This window comes from Epargyreus clarus, unplaced genomic scaffold, assembly GCF_041222505.1.
Source record: "Epargyreus clarus isolate Ecla_fem2 unplaced genomic scaffold, WU_Ecla_fem_2.2 ptg000007l, whole genome shotgun sequence".
NCBI lineage: Eukaryota > Metazoa > Arthropoda > Insecta > Lepidoptera > Hesperiidae > Epargyreus > Epargyreus clarus.
Window position 1 is genome coordinate 1,145,604 of NW_027332215.1, and position 23,752 is coordinate 1,169,355.

General features: G+C 37.0%; 1 protein-coding gene across 5 annotated transcripts in view; it reads right to left on the reverse strand.

The window, feature by feature from the left end:
* Positions 1–23,752, reverse strand: part of pico (ras-associated and pleckstrin homology domains-containing protein pico) — a 216,533-nt gene that overhangs the window by 188,322 nt on the left and 4,459 nt on the right. For 4 of the 5 annotated variants that reach the window (XM_073074322.1, XM_073074320.1, XM_073074326.1 and 1 more), the window contains exon 2: positions 16,923–16,942. The exons of the other annotated variant lie outside the window; for it this stretch is intronic. The gene's annotated coding sequence lies outside the window, so the exon portion shown is untranslated. The remainder of the gene's footprint in view (positions 1–16,922; positions 16,943–23,752) is intronic. 5 annotated transcript variants of the gene reach the window in all.

The following is a 23,752-nucleotide window of genomic DNA, read 5'->3' on the forward strand; positions in this document are numbered from 1 at the left end:
ACGGTCGAACAAGTACCTAAACCTCAGTGGTATTTGAGTAAACTTAGCTTGTCTGGCCTGTTGTAGGAAGGTATTAAGTTGTTGTGCTAGCAAAGCCCGCGACATTTTTATTCGCGTTTAACTTTATAGTCAGTTAAATTATGTTCAAGTTTAGTAGGGAATATTAAAATTGTTTTACGTTTTGTCGTATAAACTTCATTTATACTCAATTTGGGTTTGATTTAGCGAATATTACTAGAATTAAATGCCAAAAATGTTGTAACGCTCTGGAGAAGCTGGACTCCAGGCTTGGATTCTAAATGGTACAATAATGGAGATATTTAGAATATTGTAATGTAGTAATATAATTTAAAAAATAAATAATATGAATGAATAAGTAGAATAATGAGACACAACAATACAAATAATATTAGACTGCTTTGTGTTCATGTAATATGTAGATACTGTATTATATATAATCTAATGTATAACTTAAATGTAAATAGAATAAAGAAACAGAGACAACTGAAATCAAAGGTATAGTGTATCTTATATTTTTTATGATGGTAAGTGGTTACTGCTGTTCATGAACATCTGTAATTCTCGATAAGATTAGATACCTACATAATTACCTTAGGTTACCAACAGACGTGTTATTATACCTGAGGGTTAAATTGGATCGCTTCGTATAAGCGTCTCACTCACTTTTAGTAAAATGATATTATGACGTGTATTTTAAACTTTATTAAAATGTTATATGAGAAATATATACTTCAAAAGGCTTGGCGAAGGCTCGCCCGGCGCCGGATGCTGCATCCGTTGTACGATAACATACACGCCGATATTATGTACAAGAATAATATTCTGTAATACCTTTTTATGATCTCGAAAACTGGCTCTAGTCCTTTTTAGGTCACATTGTATTGGGTACGGGTATTACTCCACAACTGGGGGATTTCGAAGGCGTACTCTATCACGCCATTGTGGATTAGATTACGGGTTCGGGGGGAGGGGGGGGGGGGTCGCGGTCCAAGGCACGCGTCATTTCTTTTTCAAAATAGATAATTAGCAAATTAGAAATTAATTAATCATCCACTTATACATCAAAGAACTTGAATGCGGACTTTGAATTTAAAGCCCTCTCAATCTGATAGAAGAGCTGTGCCCACAGCCCAGTAATGAGATCGATAGTAATGAGAATCAAGTAAGTAGAAATGATAGTAATATTACAATATATGATTTAAAATGAAAGTGTTAGTGTCGTCATCATAACAGTGCACGTCACGAACCGTGTAAGTATGAAATATGTTCGAGTACAAAAATGTTAAAATGATATCTGAATTTCCGGGTCAAAGGAAAGTCGAAATGGAAAATGCATTGCACATTCGAATATACATTCTGATAATATTGGACGCAAGTCCTGCCTTATAAACGTCGCTCAACCTTACTGACTTAAAATGATTTTTGCTCCAGACTTTCTCAATGGCTATTAAAAGGACTGGAAGTATTAAAAATAGGTTATGTTATGTAGGTTGGAGGTTATGTGTGTATAGCAAATAAATTATCATATGCTTAAACGGTGAACACATCGAGAGAGAACCTGCACTCCTGAGGATTTTTAAATAATAGTTTAAAAACTAAAAACGACGCTAAAATGGAACAAGAAAAATTGAAATTGTTTAAAATGGGATAAAATTATTAAAATCATATATTGTCATGATAAGTGATAAAAAATTTAAATTAATCAGATTGTTCAAAATAGGTAAAAATCGAATTCAAAGATTCCGTTACATACATACAGGTCAAGCTAATAAAAGCGTGGTAAAAAATGTCAATGGTGTTTGAAGACGATCAATCCGCACTGGGCCATGGACTAAACTAAACCCCTGTCGCTCTGACAGGAGACTCGTGCCACCAGTGGAACTGTGATAGGTTGCTGACAAGGACTAATTTTAGGTTAAGCGACATTTTTTGTGCGTATTAGAAATTAATTATCACTTATTAGTTAAACGATGAAGGAAGACATCGTAAGAAATCCTGGTTGCCTGAGACTTAGCAAAAAAGAAAATACTTAAGGACATGTGCAGTCTGACAAATTGCACTTTGCCGGCGAGGTGGACTATGGTCTAAGCCCCTTCATATGAAACCCTTGTCTACCAGTGGGACAACATTAGGTTGACGACCATGGGCCAACCGTGACCGTCGAGCAGCTGGCATCACTTAACGCTTACAATATCCGCAAAGGGTTTCGAGTTCGATTCCCGGCTGATAAAGCTCGAAACTACTAGAGAGAGACAACTGTTCTGAGTTAAGCATGTATGTTTGCATCGTAGATACGCAAATAGTGTAAAAATATATATAGTTTGTCCACCAAAACAACAGAAAACCAACAATGTCTGACAAAATATCAACTACAGTAAAATCACTGGAAAATTGAACTTAACATCTAGGTGTCGAAACGAATTGTATTTCAAGGGATTTATAAATGTTGTTTTTTTATTTATTTGAACCTAACGATAAAGCAGACATGCTATCTGATGGAAACTAGATAACGTCGCCTATGGACATTTGCAACACCAGAGGAGTCGCCACTGCATCGCCGGCTTCAAAGGAGAGCTCTTTTTGGATCTCTTTTGAGCCCCAAGTCATAGCGCTCCGGGAATACCTCGGCAGGAAATTCATTACACATCTTGTACGTCCGTGGCAAGGACGTCCGTGCAAACCGAACCGTGTGTCCTTCTGCAGCGAATTTCCAAATTTCTTAATGTTAAAAACTTTTCTACAACTGTTGTATGGAGGAACTGCGTTTAAAAAGTTTGCTGTAGGAATTTCAAAATTTTAAAAATATATTTTTTTTATTTTGAACTCTGCCGTTTTGACATTCAAGTAAGATTGGTTATTGAAAAGGCGTGATACAAGGTATTTATCTACAACAAAGGTCCCTTTTGGGGCTAAACTCCGAAGGCTCTAGCGCCATACCTATGCATTTCCTGCTTAAAAGCGCTGCTGTTTCAGTTGAAGGGCTAAGGAAAAGTAAGTATCTTTTGCGAAGCAATGTTGGCGATAATCTTTATAAATTACACTCTAACATTATTCTCATTAAGTAACCTATTAATATCACAAGAGATAAATTCTGACTATAAGAATATCGCGTCTCCATAGGAAAGCAAATCTTATATATAAAATTCTCGTGTCACAATGTTAGTTACCGTACTCCTCCGAAACGGCGTTACCGATTTTCACCAAATTTTATACAGTTCTCTATATAGCCTATATATACTAATTTTATATAGCCAATTCTCAGACCTACTGAATGTAGGTCTGAGAATTGGCTATCTATTTTTCATACCCCTAAGTGATAAGAGTGTTCACCCTTAACATTTTTTTATTTATATGGCAACACAACGTTTGCCGGGTCAGCTAGAAATATGATAGTCTTAAACCATATAATATATGTACGAATAAAGTACAATCCTTATATTAGAAAATATCCTGAAATAAGATCCTATTTTCAAGAGTTGATGTTTTTATCAGTACCTACAGTACACCTCGTGTGTTGAAATAGAAATCACTCTTCTTACGTAATAGGAGTATAGTTACAAATCCTCTTACTGAATAGAGTAGCAAGACGGAGGGGTTGGAATCAAGTTCAATATAATCTGTGTAACCCGTACACGTCTTGCCGTAACCGTATTTCCGTAACAAACCTATGATCCAATCTTGTCAATCCCGACTATCGGCAGGGAGGTCTATAAACGATGTTTACAGATACTATACTATAAACGATGCTATTAGCATGGCCCACGACATCTGTATAGCATGATGCCATTACATTACAACGAATATAAAAATATTGCAGCAACCAATAAAAAACGTGCATTTTACTGCGGTTCATAACTATTTTCTCATAGATAATTGCCAATAGAATGATTGTAACATTTAAAATATCAAGCAACCCACGCTTTTTATTAATTGAATTATTATTTTAATAACTTCAATTTCATTATAATTTTATTTTGAGGCGATTCATTATATATGATTGATTGTTCCATCTTCTACTTCTGTAATATTAAACTCTTTATCATTAAACATTATTTTCTAGTTTTTAGTTCGATTAGCAATAAAATCGTGTTTTTTCTTAGTTTTTTTTATCATCAATCATCCCACTGCTGGGCACGGGTCTACTCTCATAATGAGGAGGATTAGGTAATAGTCCACCGCGCTGGCCAAGTGCGTATTGGTAGACTTCACATACCTTTGAGATTTTTTTTATAAATCTCTCAGGTATGCAGGTTTCCTCACGATGTTTTCCTTTACCGTTTAGCAAGTGATAATTAATTTCTAATACGCACATAACTTTGAAAGTTCAGAGGTGCGTGCCTGGGATTTGAACCTCGGACCCCTCGATCGACAGGCCGAGTTTCTTAACCACTAGGCTATCACTGCTTTTTTAAACTATTTTAGACTATTATTTATTATTATATTGAAGTATCAGCCAGTCTACTTAAGGGTAAATTGCTATTGCCGCCCGAAGACATCTGCAATCAACCCCAGGTGAGATTAGAGTTCTACCTGAGGTCAGTCACAGATATGTTGTTACGTTACCCCTGAGGACTAAGTTGGAACGTCTCGGATATTACCACACTCTTTGACGCGAAACTGCACTGCTTAACATATCTGTTATTAAACATATATACTAACTGTTATATATATTATAAGTATGACACTGGTACCTCGAAAGTCAAACTACAGAGTGTTCTACCATAGTTATCTAAATTAATTGTGTATATCAAAACGAACGGTAACCAAACATTAGGTATCTGCTTTTCGACCGGTATATTTACTTACGTATATTCATTTATTAAGTTAAGATTAAAACTTCGCAACAAATATGTATAATTCGCTATAAATATGTATGATGGTATATATTTTTTAAACCATGCAGCATATTAATTTAACAAATGCACATAAAACGTACTTCCTTAAGTTACTTGTAATTCCATTCATTTTATGGCCAGAAGTGTGGAATTTCTAATAGTAAATATTTGCCGAACAATCTGGTGTGTGACCATTAAATACCATATCTCGACACAAACGCGTGAAAACCAAACATCGCACGAACGCTTTGAGCTCACGGGTCGACCCTCATGTATCCGTTAACCTCCGGAATTAAACTTTACAATCACAATAATTTGTTTAAATTTTTTTTTGGAGAAAACAAACTATTAATAATTGTAAATCTAGTAAAAACATAATAGAAGTATAGTGTATCATACTAACATAGGCTAAGTCGACTTTAACACTAACCCCTTTGTTTTTGTTTTAATATTTCTAACATAGATTTAAGAAAATATGTATAATTACTAACCAAAGCTATGGACTGTAGTAATGATCTGAAATAAAGAATTATTATTATTGTAATAACTCGAATACTTAAAATAAATTTACATGAAATAGAAGTTGTGTCTAACTCACACAATTCAGACGAATCCAAGGACGTCTCATAATAATAATAAATGTAAATGTATATATATGCTGGTAACATTACCCTCCGCAGTCAGATAGAAAACGAATTAAATGAAAACGAACTAAATTAAATGAACATTGCAATCTGTTAACATCGAGCTATAAAAACTTGTTATCGAAGAGATAGAAATATCATTTTGTTTTTCAATGAACACTGCTTTATATTTTTTAACAGAAGTGGCGAGCACGCAAATGACTAAGTCAGAAAACAGCGTATCTATTCCTCTCAAAGATTACAATATCTTTCTTACAAACCTAACACTTAAAAACAAAGCGCTTGACACTTTGTTACAAGTACAATACGTAATTTATATTGAATTGCTTATGTTCGATCCCACGTCGATAAATTGGGGTTACCCCCTAATTTGGTTCACAAATATTACGCCTCACATTAATTGGCGCTTGATTGGGCAATGCGTGGCGTTAAGGCATCTGTTTAATGGTTCATTGCTACCAGTGCTCGTACCCGAACCACGCAGGTTACATCATCGCGTTTAAGCTCCCAATACGGTAGAGAATGCAAGCTGTTTTACGCGCTATACTTATCCGTCGCCACGCAGATTACATCACGGATGTTTGGGTGTCGCAAGAATCTTGTTGTAAGCTAGTGGTGTACTGTACGTCAAATATTTTGATGGTATACAGCTGGAGGTGTATCATTAACACATTATAACATAGCTATCGTCAAGCTTATTATTTGTAAGTTTTGTTTAGTTGAAGGAGTCTAATAATTTGATAGCACGTATACTTATATAGAGTAGAAAAAGCAGAGCTAATTAATAAAAACATATAAAATTATTTGAACTTTAAAAAGTTCCACCACATTATAATGTGGTAAAATAGGGGTATTTAATATAGATAGTACAGATTTTATTAATATAGGTACACTGAATTATCGCTGGTTATGTGCGAAATGGTAGACATTACGCAGCCTTGACAAGTTCTTCACGGTTTAAATAAGTAATAATTAATTCTTATATGCGCATACGCACGCGCTGGGATTTTCCGTTCCTGAGAGTTCCCGTTTGAGTGGCTTAGTTTAGCACCGGTTGCGATCCGATGGGATCCCGGAATCGTCTACGTAGTACTGAGGACGGCCACCGGCCCACAAAACGTTATAAGCTCTTCGCAATGAAACGATATGTATCACTACTTAAATTATTAAATCATGCATATTGTAAGTTCTTAGACCTTACAAACAAAATACCTACCTTACAACTTTTTTAACCAAATTCCATTTCAAAGAACGTTATCGTTCTTGATCATCATATGTCACAGCTAGCCAGACTGCCACAAATGCCATGTTCCACGGTTACCTACGTGATCAGATTAACGTATTAATTAAAACGCAATCCTAATGAAATGCTACAATGTTCATATATTTTCAATGAGCACTTTATTACTAGCCTCTGAATGAGAACACGATATTATTTAGATCACGGTTCTTTTATAAGAGCGAAGTAGCAATCCATCTGGTGGTACGTACTGCCGACCATGGACATGGGCACCGTAAAGATTCTGCCATTCTAGGGACAGGACCTACGCTTGTAGACTAATAATGAAAAATCTTAATTTATTATATAATAAAACATACCTTGCAAAATATGGTTTCAAATAACGAACCAATCCATCCAAGTTGGATCAATACTTTTTAAGAAAATCGCAGATACATACATAGCAGTTTAATGCAGAACCTCCTTTTTGAGGTAGGTTAACTATTAATATTAAAGATAAAAATCTTCTCCCCACCTCGTCTCGCAGATTGTAAGTTCGGTGTACGTAACATACTATAAATATTTGTATGTAAAACGGCGGAGCGACACCGCTCTGATGCCGCTCCGACGCCGCGCCGCCGCCGCAACGTATCGTATGCATCGGCACAGTCAATGAGATAGTAGGACGCTGCGAGTAGGTGCAGGTGTAGTAGGCGACGACATATTTACTAAAACTGTATAATTTTGACAACTCCCACACGCTAATAAATAGCTGCCTACAAACAGATAATTATGACTTCCTCTTGCTAAGCTTTTGTTTGTGACATCACGAGAAAGTCTGCCAATACAAAAGACTATGCTATTGGTTTGAACTCGACTTACCAATTTGGGTATCTTACAACTCTTTGGTTTGAATCTCAGAAAATCTTTGACTTTTTGAAGCATCATCATATCATGAGGAAATCTATATTTCGATTCTGTAGGAAAAACTCAACTCAACTGTGTAGGAACTGAAAGTCTACCAACAAGGACTAGGTGAGCATGTTGGTAGACCTATGGCAAAAAGTTTGCCTGACACCCTGAGGGAAGACTTGCCCAGCAGTGGCTCAGTTATGGACTGAGGACTGCTACAAAGTGAATAATCACGTTAGAATAAAATGAAACTCTTATCCGTCCATCTATCAGAACATACGTAAGTACTTTGTTTGGACTCGTCTAAATACTCTTGTAGAGTGTGGCCAAACTGTTGAAAACACATGACAAACGATGCTCATCACTTTACTTCAAAACAGAAAAACAGTAACAGACAGAGTAACAGAGAAAAACAGTACCTACATACTTGTTGTAGAACACCCATCGACTTTGGCTTGAACTAATCCACACTGGACCAAGATTTACCTATTTCTGCCTAATAGCAGTGTTAAGCGCTGCTGTGTTCCGGTTTGAAGGATGTGGTAAGAAACATATACTTTTCCGAGGTGTTCCAGCTTATTATTCAGGGCTGGTGACGCATCGTATCTAGAATTGATACAGATTCCCATGACCGGTAGTAGCCCCTTACCATCAGGTGGAATAGATGCACTTCTGCTATTATAAAAAAAGTTAGTCAAGATCTTCGCTTTACAAAAAGGTAACGGTTTCCAGACAGTGTCATTGGCTTCATAATACGCAAGTAATGTCCTTACAGGCAATACTCATAATGATATTATGTGGAAGGAAACGACGTTATGACAATTGGATTTCAATACACGTTGTAGAGATCTAAGGGATGAATAAGTTAAAGCGCTATTAAAGTTCCTGAACACGAATGCAATCGTACGAACAATATCTTATATACAAAATTCTCGTGTCACAATGTTAGTTACCGTACTCCTTCGAAGCGGCTTTACCGATTTTCACCAAATTTTATACGCATATTCAGTAGGTCTGAGAATCAGCTACTTTTTCATACCCCTAAGTGATAAGGGTTGTTCACCTTAACATTTTTTTATTTATATGGCAACACTACGTTTGCCGGGTCAGCTAGTTTTATAGTAACAATCTATTATAAATTATCAGTGGTCATACATTTATTAAAATTTAAACTAATGATATTTATGTGCTTTTCAAAATTTAATTATTTTAAAATTAAAATAAAAGCCGGATGTTCACGGAACAAAGACATTCAAGTATGTAGTAGGTTTAGAGAAGTAAGTATTATAAGGCCGGTATTTTTATTCCTCATATAGGAGTAGCAGACGAGCATGCAATCCACTTGATAATAAGTCGCCGTACATCGATATAATAATATGTAATCAACCCCAGATAAGATTAGTTTCCTACATGAGTTAGGCCACATATGCGTCGCTGCCTCTGAGGACTTTCCATAACCACACCTTTTCAAACCAAAACAACAGCGATTAAACACTTAATAATCAATCTATACAATGTTTTGTCTACCTAAGATTGTCAAATTTCGGTCATTGGTAGGAAGAAATTTGATTAATTAATTAATAACGGGAGATAAAGATAGTTTGATCGGCTAGTATGAAATTCTGTAGTAGCAAAGCATTAAAATATAAAATCCCCGCCCGAGGTCGCCGGGCCCGGCGCAAGGCTCGCGGTTGCAATACATAATTCAAATTAAATTCCTCTCCAAACTCACAGATTTTCATTCACGTCGGCAACAATGTTTGATACGTGGAAACTGAATTTAACTGGTATTTTGCGCTGCATTCACTATTCAATTCAGTGCAATTCTACTCGTATATGCATTATATGAAATTCAAATTGTGGATTGCAGCTGAAAATGTTGCGGATTCGCAATCCGTTGGCAACCCTTCCTGTTCACTGGTATGCTCGAGTCTCATCTTAGAGTGAAAAGAGACAGGCCATAGTCCATAGAGCGGGCCAAGTGCGAATTACTAGAGATTACCTTAAAAAAATATTTTTAAGAACTCGCTTACGTGTAGCGATATTTTTCATCACCGTTGAAGCACGAGACGGTTATTTCTAATGCACACATAATTCGAAAAACAAACGTGCTTGCCTAGGATTACAACCTTGTCACCGATGGGGACATTTTACGAATTTCTTTAATTAGAAGTCTTGTTGATCTTTGTGTGAGAGTTTGTTAAGATTTTTTTTATAATACCGAAGTAGAAACCAAGCATGCACCTGATGATCCTAACTAATGCCGCCCGTGGGCATCTGTAATCAACTCCTGACAGGAATAGATTCCTACCTGAGTTCGCCAATAAACTCTTAACCACCCCTGAACACTAAGCTGGAACCGGTTGCCTCGGAAAAGTATGTCTATAATGGTTCCGGCAATCCTCCTTTTAAGGCTGTCGAAGGAAGCAACTAGCGAATATTTTTATAAAATAAAACTGCTTCTAGAGACTACGAGTACCTAATGGGCTGTCAACTTCGTCTGGAAATCATAGCTTTTACCTTCTTACCTGCAGCGGAGCTTAACGTTTTTCGAGCGTATGTATGTCTCACTCTATCATGCCCTGCAGCCCAAACGGCTTGACAGATTTTAACACCTGAGGTGATAATTTATTCGGCAAAACTGGTACTAATGTAGCCTACATAATCTTAGACAGTCGGATTATTGATTTTGGTAATAATGACTAGTGTTTACGGCAAAGGTGTAATTTTAATTTAATAGTAAACATTTTGCCTTCTTAGTACTATTGTCTGGTTCAAGGTGGTTTATACTGGTTTTATACTTGTAAGAAGGCCGTGTCCAGAAAAACTTAGGTAATTAATATTCTTGACTTTTTCGTCGTGAAGATTACATGCAATAAAAAATCGTAAGTAACCACACAATAGATTTTTATCTAAAAACACACAAATATTATCATTGCTAATAAAATTATCGATCACCTTAATGTATTCAATATCGGCGGGCTGGTACACGCAAACTGAATTAGGCTCACATGCAACTGCAGCCCGCGGCGTGTCGACATGCGGATACATCGCAACAGACCGTTATTGAGTTTCCGACCGATATTGGATACAAGTTTACTATCGGTAAGCTTTTCGCACGGGTTCGTCTGTACTGTTTTATTTTTTTATTTAGAGATAATTAAGATAAACCTATACTTTCTTAATAAAATTATCCTTCTTTAATCTAAAATCATAGGATATCGGCTGAGTACTTATGATTCTATCCTGCAAAATTACGGAAAATACAGACTCGCTTGAGTTTACCATTGCTAATAAAATTATTGACCAGCTTAATGTATTCAATATCGGCAGGCTGATACACGCAAATTGAATTAGGCTGGCATGCAACTGGCGCCCGCGGCTTGTCGACATGCGGATACATCGCGACAGACCGTTATTGAGTTTCCGACCGATATTGGATACAACTTTACTATCGGTAAGTTTGCCGCGCGAGTTTGTCTGCATCGTCGATACACTTTTTGATATTTTTTTTAATACGTTCCTTAAAAAAACGAAGAAGGCAAACCTGTGCTAATGTGCCAATAAAATTATCTCTCTTTCATCTAAAATTCAAGAAAATCGGCTAAGTACTTGTGAATAATAGTTATTACTACTCTAATCGTATCAGAGGGGGAATGGGAATTAAAGATATCATCAGCATACAAAAGTATTTCAGCCTCAGCTGAATCGGGGCTCCGAATCCAAGGCATCCCTGTTATATCTCCAAGTTACGTGCCTAACAAATTAATTATCACTTGCTTAAACGGTGAAGGAAAACATGTGGGGAAACCAACTACTTCTTTTTATAAGTATATTTTTTACGCCTAAGAAGTATAACTTCACGCGCAAGATGCGTACACACTTCATTATTACCAATGAATAGTATCGTATTAGGTAATATAGGTCATAGTATGTCGTAATTAATGTCCCGTAATTGAAACGTTCGGGCTTTAACACATGTCATACACAGAAACGGATTCACCTTCCTAGATTAGGTTTAGGAGTTGTCTTACTACTCATTTTTGAAGGTGGTATAACCCTTTGTGGTTCGACTCCGGCGGCACCACCGCCACACCTATTTCTACCTCATAACAGTAGTGTTAAGCGCTGCTGTATTCTGGTTTGAAGGGGTGGGAAGGTGTGGTAAGGGAGACATAATTTTCCGACGCGTTCCAGCTTAGTCCTCGGGGGTAACGGCGCATCTGTGGCCGACCTCAGGTAGTAATATTTAATCCTATGTGGAGTTGATTACAAATGTCCATGGGCGGCAGTAGTCACTTACAATTAGGTGGACTGTAAGCTCGTCTGCTACTCGTATAGGATAAAAAAGGACATATTTTACACACCAGCCTTTTTCTTTGAAAGAACTCTGAAGTGTATAATAGGTTTCCTGACGACTTTTTAAGGAACTGAATTGTTCATCAATAACTTTAAACATCTCAGTTATTACTGCCTATCGCCCGTTAGCAAAAATCAATCTATCCTATTTTGCGTACCGTAGATCGAAAATTGACTATTTGTAGAAACTGCAACTAAAATGTGAATCTTTGCTAGACATTAGATAGTTTGTTTTTAATTATTAATAACAGACGCATATTATGAAAAAATAATTTCAATTCTAAAAATTTTTGATAAAAATAATTGACTCAGCATAGCTCGCTATAGTGAGACAAGCCTCTTAAATTTTTAAATACTTTTCGCGGTGTACGACTCAATCGCATTTTTTCTTCCTGTTACTTTTATAGAAGCCTTTTTAAAGGCTTTAGACGCCAACAGAATATTGAAATGCGAAATGGAAAGAAAGTTTAATTGGAAATATGTTTGTCGTCTAATTTGTAAATCGTTTTGAAAGCAATTTGTTCAATCAATTTTACTATTTTACACTATACTAACATGTTTTTTTACACTAACAGTCCAATACTGCGATACGATACAGGGAGTATCGTAGGTGCCATGAACACGCAAGAGTGGGAGCTCTAACCGCCCGGCTTGCGACCCCGGGAAGAACGATGGTATGTGTGACCTCATACCGTCGTGCGCTCCACAAGGCGTGGCGAGCTTCATAATCATCTGGGCGGAGCCCGACGGGGCAACGCGCTAAGAGGACTCCGGTTGTGTTCCTTTGGAGATCCCGGAGTCCTCTACGCAGCGCTGAGGACGGTCACCGGGGGAGTTTTAGTGCGGTAAAGGCCCCACATAATCCGTCGTCGCTCCCACGGCGTCGGGTACCTTTTGAAGGTTTCCCCCTCGTCAACAAAAAAAGGTGCCATTGTTCATAGACAGAGACGAAAACACCCATACCCACCCCTATGCGCGTCGAACCGGTATGGTGAAGTGGTAATTGCCGCTCATGGACTTATTCGACCCCGGATTAGAGTTCTTCATGATTTTTGCCACCGATGCGTTGTTACCCCTAAGGACCAAGATGAAGCGACTAGTATATGTGTTCCGTCCCTACCATACCTTTCAAACGAGAACGTAGTTGGTAATCGACTATAACATTTCCAATTTTTATGACATATAAAGTTCGTCATTAATTACCAAACAAAAAAGAAAATCAGTTATTAAAAAAATAAACTAAAAGATACTGTACCTATTTCTGCCTGATAACAGCCTTTGAATGGTGTCATAAGGGAGACATACTTATCTGAGGCGTTCCAATTTAGTCTTCAGAGGTAACAATACATCTAAGGCCAATCAGGCAGATGATATAATTTTGTTTGAGGTTGGTTATAGATGTCCAATGGACGGCAGTAGCCACTTATCATAAAGTGAACTGGAAATTATAAAATCTTTTCACTGATGTTAATTATTGTTTTCCTAAAATCCGGAAAAAATGTCTTATTAATTTATACACCTATTATATCTATAAAATATAAACACGGAACCCTAAAATCTTTTGCCTTCACACTGTAAACAAGACTATATGTAAATTTGAAGTTTTCTTAAACAATTTTTTTTTATGTATGTTACATTAAATTGTGTTAATGATTGTAAAATTAAGCGAAAATTGATCAGGACATGGTAGAGATAATGAAGTTTATCACACTAAAGACCTCATTTAGTTCATGTCAGGGACACTGACTTCGATTCCAAAGTTAATTACTGAAAATTGAGTTTACTTATGTTCCGCGGAGATAATTTACCGGCCATTACCTCATTCGCTTATGCCTACGCTAGAAATACAATATCAGCAATTTTGAAATATATTTTTTTTGTTAACCCTTTACTTTACCACGGCTGGGTATAGTCTCATCTCAGATTGGGCGCTTAGTCCGTAGTCCACAGCGCTGACCAAGTTCAAGTTGGTCGACTGTATTTACCTTTCAGATTTTTAAAATTCTTAGGCATTCATGTCTCCTAACGATGTTTATCCTTCACCTTTGAAGCAAGTACATGCCTAGGATTTCAATCTCACCCCCAGTTCCCTTCGACCAGTGGGTATCTGTTTAATCCACTAATAGGATTGCATGATATTCTTCCGATGAAAATTCGTTAAATCGAAATCATGCAATCGTAGTTAGATTTGTCACACATTCTCATAGCTTAGCTCTCACTACTTATCTGGTGGAGAAGTACTCAAGAACCCAGGGTGGGTTGCACTGCAGGCCCGTTTAAAGAGTGCGTAAAGTTTAAATATAACAATGACTTTGACGATAGCGACGTAACGTAGCAATTCTGTGTTGCACCAAATTATTTGTCTTAAACGTTATTTGTGTCACTGTACCACGATTTTTAGTCGATGTTCACAGATACGGAAGTTGACAATAACAATGAATTTAACCGACCGGTGTCCGTTAAGGTTAAGTAGATATTATTTATGACGTCATGTAAGTAAAATCATGCAACCCCTAAATTTCTCGACCAGAGATTTGACGCCCGGTCGTTATTTGTTAACATTAAAGTTACGCGGTTGTAGCCACCCATAATGTTCCAAATAAAAATTAAATTTTTTGAACTAGCAATTTCTTTTCAGAAAATGATTTTGTTGGGATTAACCTCGCCAACGCAAAACACTGGCAAGAGGCAGCCATTAAGCTCCATGGTTCTCAAAGTTTATAACTAAATCCAATGCCAAAATGTTTAGATTAAAAATTGTTTGTTTTACTACAAGAATTTTCGTTTCCCTCATTGTTGTTCGGTATATAGGGTAAACGGGAACGTCCTGATCAAAACGAAACGTATAGTCACGTTAGTCATTAAACTAAGCTAAAGAATCAGTTTCTACCAAAAGGGTCACTATACCCACCGGGGAAAACATTTCCTTTTTAAAACTAAAGCAGCCAGATAATTATATATTTACGTTACAATATTTTTTTACATTAGGCTAGAGCCACTGCTTTTCCGTAAGTTGAAACAATTTAAGAAATAATGTGAAACAGACATAAAGACATAACAAAAGTAATTTATTTAATACAGTTTTATTAAAAGCATCTGAATTAAAGAAACTAAATTGAATACGTGTATAAGTGTGTGGGTGTGTTTGTGTGCTTTCGTGCATATATTTGAGTATATTTGAGTATAGACTAGGAGCTAGCTGAGGTCGCCCACTGACGCATTGATACCCCTAATAACTAACTTAAAGGGGAGTCCAACTATAATCTTATTTATTCGAAACTAATTCATATAGAATGTTTTTGAACCAAAACAAACTACAACCGCTTCAGAAGATGAGAGGCGACGAAAGAGTTTTCAACTTTTCACAATCTTATATCTGATAAACTATTCATTTTCTTCTAACAACAATTGTACAAGAAATGAAATTATTTATACTTTCTGCCTGGGATTTCTTTTTATCCACTTAACATATTGTGACGTATTAAAGTAAAACTTAATTATTTTTGTAAAAATGTAATACTCTTCATTCATATTATACTTTTACAATAAAACAAAAAACGTTCACTTTGAGAAACGGTGCGCTCTCGTTTCCGTATCAAACATCGGAGTTGAACATGCAACCCTTTGAAGAGTTGTGTACAATAAAATGGTAACGAAGTCATTTCTATACGTTGAGTGGGAAGGTGGCTGCAGGAGCAATCACTTGGATCGCTGGAGATCCTAACGATGTCCGTCTGTACAGCTTTTTACTAAGTCATTCACAATTATTTAAGTACCTATTTTATACGAGCACATTTTCAATTCGCTTTGTCATTGGTGTGTGTGAGGGTCAAATCTTTCAACGGCATTTTAAATTGCAGTGTTAACTCTGTGTTCTGGTTTGAAGGGTGTGGTTAGGAGGATATACTTTTCCGAGGCATTCCAGCTTTATCCTCAGGGATAGCGGTTAGCGGCGCATCTGTCACCGACCTCAGTCTTAACCTCTAACCTAACCTAACATAAACGAGATTGAATAAAGATGTCCATGAGCGGCAGCCACTTAATATCAGGTAGACTGCATGCTCGTCTGATATTCCATTATAATAAATATTATGACTATAATCCCGTCAAGGGTCCATTACAGGTATTCATTATAACTGTCCCGTCTTATACCTTCAATCCAGAACACAGAGCGCTTCTCCATGTTTCAATGCAGAACTATGTAATACATTCGTTTAGGTCGCTACGAGTGGTAACAACTTATTTAAATCGGTCATTCACCTCAGAACAGCTATCGGCACTTCATATGGCCTGCCACTGGCTTTCCTCAGCGACTGTCCCCAACTCTGCTCTCGTAAATAAGAACGGACTCATCGAAATTTTGGCGCAATTCAGTTTTTTGCAGAAATGACACTAGGAGACTATTATAGGAAAAAAAATTGTATTTCATTCGGAAGTCGGTCAAATCGTAACGAAAAGTGCAGTATATGCGCTAAATTTGATAGTAATCTTTAATTTCAACGCGTTTTTTTCTGAACTATCATTTTGCAATTACTGTATCTTCGTTACGACGGAAGAACTGATATCGCATGTTGTCACTGCTGTTAGTGATGGTTGGAGACGGTCGTTGACATCAACTGCTCGCTCATGTGTGTTACAGTAAGTAAGTAAGGGTTCAACTTAAAACGTTTTTCAAGCATTTGTACTGTTTGCTTTATCGGAGTAAAGGGGGGGGGGGGGAACTAGCGCCCCGGGCCATCGGTCCTGAGGGAATCCCAAATGCAATGAAAAAGGGTCTCCAGAATCAAATTATCATTGAAATATATAATTATTTTTAAACTGGGGGTCTTCATTCGACATTTTCGCCCCGGGCCTCCGACCGACCTTAGTCTGCCAGTGATTGTTTATATGTGTTAGTACATAGTGACTAGTTGATAATGAAGGTTTACTCACCGAGGCAGCTGCGAAATTATCTGGAAGAAATAAAAATAATTAATGGTAAGGAAAAAGAACAGATAAAACAATGAAAGCCTTGTGGTTAAGACGCGGCTTCTCAATCGAGGAATCCGAGATTCAAATCCCAAGCACCTCTGATATTTTTATTTTATGATTCAAATTGATTGAGTACTATATCGTCGTAGTTAATCTATAACAGCTATTTAGTATAGTTTAGTACTAAAGATGAATCCGTAAGTATGAAATGCCGCGATCACTGCACGCGAAACCTATCTCATTTTGGAGTTATACGTACAAGTGCAGTTAAGGGTTTGAAGCAGGCAGAATGAGAGCTGAACCAGTATTCTATAGGGACCTGTACACTTAGTACGAGTTTCTACGTTTGCTCGAAAACGTTCAACGTTTATGAATTCGCGCCTACAGCGCATCTGTTGGCCGTATCGGAATTAAAATTCCACAGTAAAAGTTTAAAAAATTGAACTATAACGTTATCAAAATTAAATTAAAAATGTAAAAATAAAAACATTGTATTTATATTTCTAAAATTAAATGTCGTTAGAATTGACTATTCAGTTTTATTAAAACTCATAATGCGAAATTATAGTTCCGATAAGGTCCTCGGGACCGCTTTGTGAGTGAATTCGTAAGCGTTGAACGTTTTCGAGCACTCGTAAAAATACTAAGGGTACTGTTCGTATGAGATTCCCAAGCGAGCTTTCAACCATCGGCTGGTCGCGAACGATTCTGTTCACAATTGAATTACCGGCGCGGATCGGTTGAGCCAATGATACGGATGATTGATCATTTTTATCCCATGGCAATTGTTTCACTGCGAACGAGTAACGAGTGTTAGAGACACGTCACACTGATTCAAGTACAAACTAAATAATTGCTGGTTATTAATAAGTTATGTCACTTTTTCTATTTATTTATTTATTTATATTTTTGGAATATTCAGTCTTGCTTTGAGTTATGAATTGTCAACTGTTTTTTGCGATGTGTTTTAATGGAAGTGTGATGAATTTGTTGATAAAGATGTATTCTTGTAAATGTTAATGAATATGGAAGAGTATTTTGTATTTCTGGTATCCCTTCCGAGCGTTTTCATACGAGTAACTGATTACTTTATCTATAGAACCGTAATATGTAGACAATTCTAATTCACAATGAATTTACTTCAATGGCTGCTATAATAACAAACACTAAAATTTAAAAAAATGGTGGTACGGATGCACACCTATTTCTACCTAATAACAGCAGTGTTAAGTGCGGCTGTGTTCCGGTTTGAAGGGTGTGGCAAGGGAGACAGACTTTTCCGAGGCGTTCCAGCTTATTCCTCAGGGGTAGCGGCGCATCTGAGGCCGACCTCAGGTAGGAATATCTAATCCTATCTGGGGTTGATTACAGATGTCCATGGGCGGCAGTAGCCACTTACCATCAGGTGGACTGCAAGCTCGTCTGCTACTCTTATATTATAAAAAAAAAAAAAAAAAAACTTGGCCAATTATTATCATATAGCATTTCGCCAACAGCTCGCAGTAGTCCGAGTGAGCCGTGATCAACGACCGTTCATAAATTGCATGACGGACACATCCTGTTATCACACCGTCTTCCAGAGTACTGTCTTACTGGGATGCCTTTGTATTGCTGTTAACTATCCATTAAAACCAGGATATCATAAATATACAGAAGAAAAGTCCCTTACAAAATTTTCGGTTGAATCCCGTGTGATTTGATTCCGGAGGCACCACGGTTCACATACTTCGGGAATAAGACAACAAACAAAAGTTTGAAGGTTGTGGTAAGGGGCAGAAATGTAAAAACGGTCTATGAAATACATCGGTGAGCTTAGATAGATAGTGTACACTTCACTTAGAATGAAACGGGAATTCTTCTTCAATGATCAGGTGGCGGAACGACCACGATACTTCTCTGACGTCCAAGGGTTCCGTTCCGGATTCGATTTAGGGCCAAATACACATTTTAATAATGAATTGGTTATGGGTGTTTCGTGTGTGTGCCTTAGAGTGTGTTCACGGCACCCATGATACAGGGAATCCTTAAGACTTCTCCATTGTGTACTAAAAAGGCACCTGAGTTCACTAATCCCAAACCCAAACCCTTTTCCCATCCTGAATTCTCTTCGCAGACCCGATTGCCATACGATGTAACATTAAAAATGGATACTTCCGATCTATTACGTTCAAACTAGATTAATTTGGACTCGAACCCAGATCTTCTATTTATAGAAATCCACAAGGTGGTCTTCAACCTGTTATATCGTATCTGACTATCAATAACTTCATTGATTTAATGATTGTCAAAACCTAATAAAGTACATACTTAAGTGAAAGTAGCCTTCAGTGTGATGAATCTTTAGTTGTTCAGAACACGGACCGTTATCCTGTATTGAATAAAGCATACCGTACACTGACCGGTTGAAACGCGGCGATGAATAACTTTTAACGTTTGAATAAACTTTTAATACTAATGGCAAAGTCTATGAATAAATGGATTCAGCCATTCTCACTTCATAAAATGTTTCACGATATTTTCAGACACTGTTGCATATTAACGGATCTAGAATTTTTGCTTAAAAGGGGTTTGATCTAGCCGAAGTTTGGCTTTATCATAATGCTAGATGGAATTAAGTAATAAATTTTACATTTTTACAAGGCTCACGTCTTCGAACTTTTGTAATTTTGCCGCACTTTATTGCACAATTTCTGCACTTGTTCGGTTACTCGGCGGATTGTTCGCGCACCTAAATTCTACATTAGAAAATACATACTTAAACTCGTTGTTTTCGTGACTAAAAATCATATTTTTATCATGCACTTATACTTTACTGACGACTGAAATATTCAAATCTTAGCGTTTCATAACCTCAGTGTAAGTGATGCTTAACATGAAGATAGGAAGTTGCCTACACGCCGCCAGCTCGAGATATGAGATATTGCTTCCATCCTCCTGTCTAACAAAACTTGTAAACGTTTATTAGTTATTGAATTTTCAAATACAATTATTTAGGAAACAATATTAGAAACGATAGGAGATGAAATGAAAAGCGGCATATAAAGTGTTTAAGAATGTTTCTGCATCAGTTGTGGGGTAACACCGGAGCCCAGCAATGGGATATTAAAAAATTGCTGGAGCAATATATTGGTCTTTGGTGTCAAAATTTCTATAATTTTCCTTTCAACAAGTTCAATAGGGTTTATTACTTCATAGGACCGTTACTATAAACAGATCGAATCAACATTAACTTATTGAAAAGCAACTTATGTGACTCCTGTAAAGTAAATGCAAGTGATTCAAAACATTTTCCTTAATGACAAAACCTTGAACCGACTTTTCTACTTGCCCCATTACAAAGCATAATACAGCAACGTTGACATGCGTAGCATATGCGGCCCGGAGCGACATGCACGTGCTGATGAGAGCTGTTTTGTCTCCTGCATTGTTTTCCGCATAATATCCGAGGTCTATCCCAAATGTTTAGAACCACTGTACGGGTAGAATCGCTTTGGGGGATATCATGCAGGATTTCTTAATATTCTTCCGCAAAAAAGTAGTTGAAATCTACAATATAACTATAATTCTCTTGTCCTTTTGTATACGTATTTAGTTATTTTATTAAACAGTTGTAAAGCAGTGGAAGTGGAATACGGTGGTATTGCAAAGTGGTATTAAAATCAGTTAGATACTAATGATATTTTTATCATTAATATTGTTTTCCGTAACTTAATGGTACGATTTCCAAAGTCGTACACTTAACGTTTGAAGCTCGAATCCCAAGCAAGCATAAGTATAAGTTGATTTGTTAAAGTCGTACCTATTCAATAAGTGCTGTAACAATGACGGAACACATTGTAAGAAAACCTACATATTTCGTTTCCTATAAACGTCATAAGAGTATGGAGTTTATCAAACCTGATTTGGCAATCGTGGTGAATCAAAAAAAGGCTAAAAAACTGATCACTTAACTAAACACCTCTATTCGAAATGTTCAATAATAGGCTATTGATTCAAAAACACCTCATATGGAATCGGGGTGAAGTTAGGGGTAGGTACAAAGAGATCAGCCCCTTTTTAGGGCTAAGGGCAGTAGTGCCAACTTGTTTGTCAACACCCCAAAACAATGGGTATTCACCTATAGATTACGTGACAGCAAGCACCCTTCGGATAGGGGTTAAAAGGGAGGAAAATCCCAAACTATTCGAATTTGAAAATGGAAAGTATTAACCTATACATTTTCGAGTTGCGGCTTCATTTTTATATCGACTTAATTGTTCTTTGGATCAGCTATCCCACTGCTGGTCTTGTTATTAATATAAGAAGTCTACTCGTAGGCGTGTTTTTACAGGTGTTAGAACCCTTTGTGGTTGGACTCCGGCGGCACCACCGCCACACCTATTTCTCATAATAGCATAATTAAGCGCTGCTGTAGTCTCGTTTGAAGGATGTGGTAAGGGAGACATACTTTTCGGAGGCATTCGCATCTGTGGCCGCCGTCAGGTAGGATGGGTAGTAGCCACTTACCATCAGATGGACTGCATGCTCGTCTGCTATTTTTATATTAAAAAAAAACAGTAAAAAAACGCCCATACTCTACACAGGTCAACTGCCAATCGGTAGCGTTAGCTTAGTTTACCTGTACAAAAGACTGAGGCTGCGGCTCCGACTCCAAGCTTTAAAGTTAACTTATACTCCCAGCAGCTCCTTCATATTACAGAATAGGAACAAAAATAACCGCAGTGGTTAATTTTTAATAGAATGGAAATGACATTCTTACTTTAATGTTTCCCACACTTACGAGGATTCTGAACCCTTTATTTCGGTATAGATCGGTTATTCTAACAGATGGAAGTAAGGTTGCAGCTCTTGTCGTCAAGCCAACAGCTGGACACAGGTCTTCTCTGCAATTGGGAGGGATATAGGCTATAGCCCGACGCTTAACAAGTGCAAATTTGAAGACTTCATGCCCTTGCGATTTTTTTTAACTCTTAGGGTGTGGAATTTCGCACATTGTCATTCAATTTTTATATTAAATAAATTAATTTCTAATACGTACATAACTTTAAAAAATCAGATAGCCTGGAATTTGAATTTCGAATCCCCAACGAGAGTCTGTATTTCTTAACCACCAAGCTAGCTTTGCTTATGACAAGGTCGTTAGGTAGGTACAATACACGGTCTGTGGTTGTAGCTATAGCCTTTTGTAAATACGACCGTACGTTGCATAGCTGTTACAGGGTGTCGTTATGGAAACAACTGATCCAATTAATATACCCTGTAGCTTGCAGTATTTTGATAGATCAAAAGCTCGAGTACTGGGATTAATTCTACTAAATACTTTTTACATTCGCAATTGTCTGCCTTGATACATTTTTTAATTCATTCAATGAGAGGTGGCGTAATCAAAATGCCTACTATTGCCTACGTCTAGCACGAAACAATTCTTGCGTTTCAGTGGAGGCGTGCTGCCCTCGTAACAAAAAACGCAGTAATCGTATTTTTTTTTTTCAAAATTCAGATTTTTGCAGACATTACATCAGAGTAGTATGATCCATACGTTGGTAGAAGTAAACAATTTGGGAGTCGTTGGACAAAACTTTACCCAGCTGTTCAACTTAGTTGGAGAACATATAATGACAAGCGCCACCGAAGGCTGGGAAGAACAGATTAGCGTGGATGGTCTTCTTGTCAACAATTTCAGATTTTATGACGACACAACTATAATTGGTGCGAACGAACACTAGCTGACGCAACTTTTGAAAAGGGGCATCAGTGCAGAGAACGCGCTTCGTATAAACTGAAGAAAGACGAATCTTATGTTTATGGTCAGAATGGACGCCTTGACTAGAACACACCAGTTAAATGATCTATAGTCTGATTCATAATTAGGTGACCAAAATGTAAACAAAGTTATGTCATTGTCAAAATTCGATTACAGGTATTGTAAACCTTAACAAATTAACAAGAAACGAAAAATTTCACAAAATTCAACATAAAACAAAAACTTAATAACTGCACACAATTAAAAAAAACGCGCTAAGAAAACTAGAAAAAATTCGAGTTCGATCACGATCACAAAAATGAATAATATCAACTACGAAACTTAAAAATGGCGGCACAAAAAATGTGTTGGATGCCGATTGTGTGACCATTATCACAATTTAATTTTCTCTCATAAATCTTGTTTTTTATAATTATTAATGTATGAAATGAAATTGAGTTAATATAAATATTGGAAAATGTGAATTGATTTTAATTTATTTAGATTATTATTTTATTATCGATGTATTAATTTAATATTGTCAAAAATAAGAAACTGCCATTTGACACATATTTTCTTGATAGGTCAACACCTTTGTTTACATTTTGGACACCTAATTATGAATCGGACTATAGACTCGGTAGACTAGCTCATATACCTTCCTTCCTTGTGACTTCCGATTGATTTACGAACATGTACACTAAATTTATGATGTGGCCATAATAGTCCTCAGAAGGGGCAACGCATTTGTGGAAGGCAGTGACCATACACCATAAGGTTAACCGATGTAAAGGGCCCAGAGAAAATCTAAGGTACCGAAATGGTGTACCATTTCGCACTTAGCCATCGCGGTGGACTATGGTCTAAAAGGAGACGCATGCCCAGTAGTGGGACAGAAATGAGTTGACGAAGCTCGCAAATCAGATATACTATTATTGATCATAAACGTAACAAGGTGTAGTAGAATTGGTCTCTAACAGCTTTAGACCGATACACTGCGACGTTTAATTACATTATTATCCGCCATCTTGGACACTCACTGCATGCA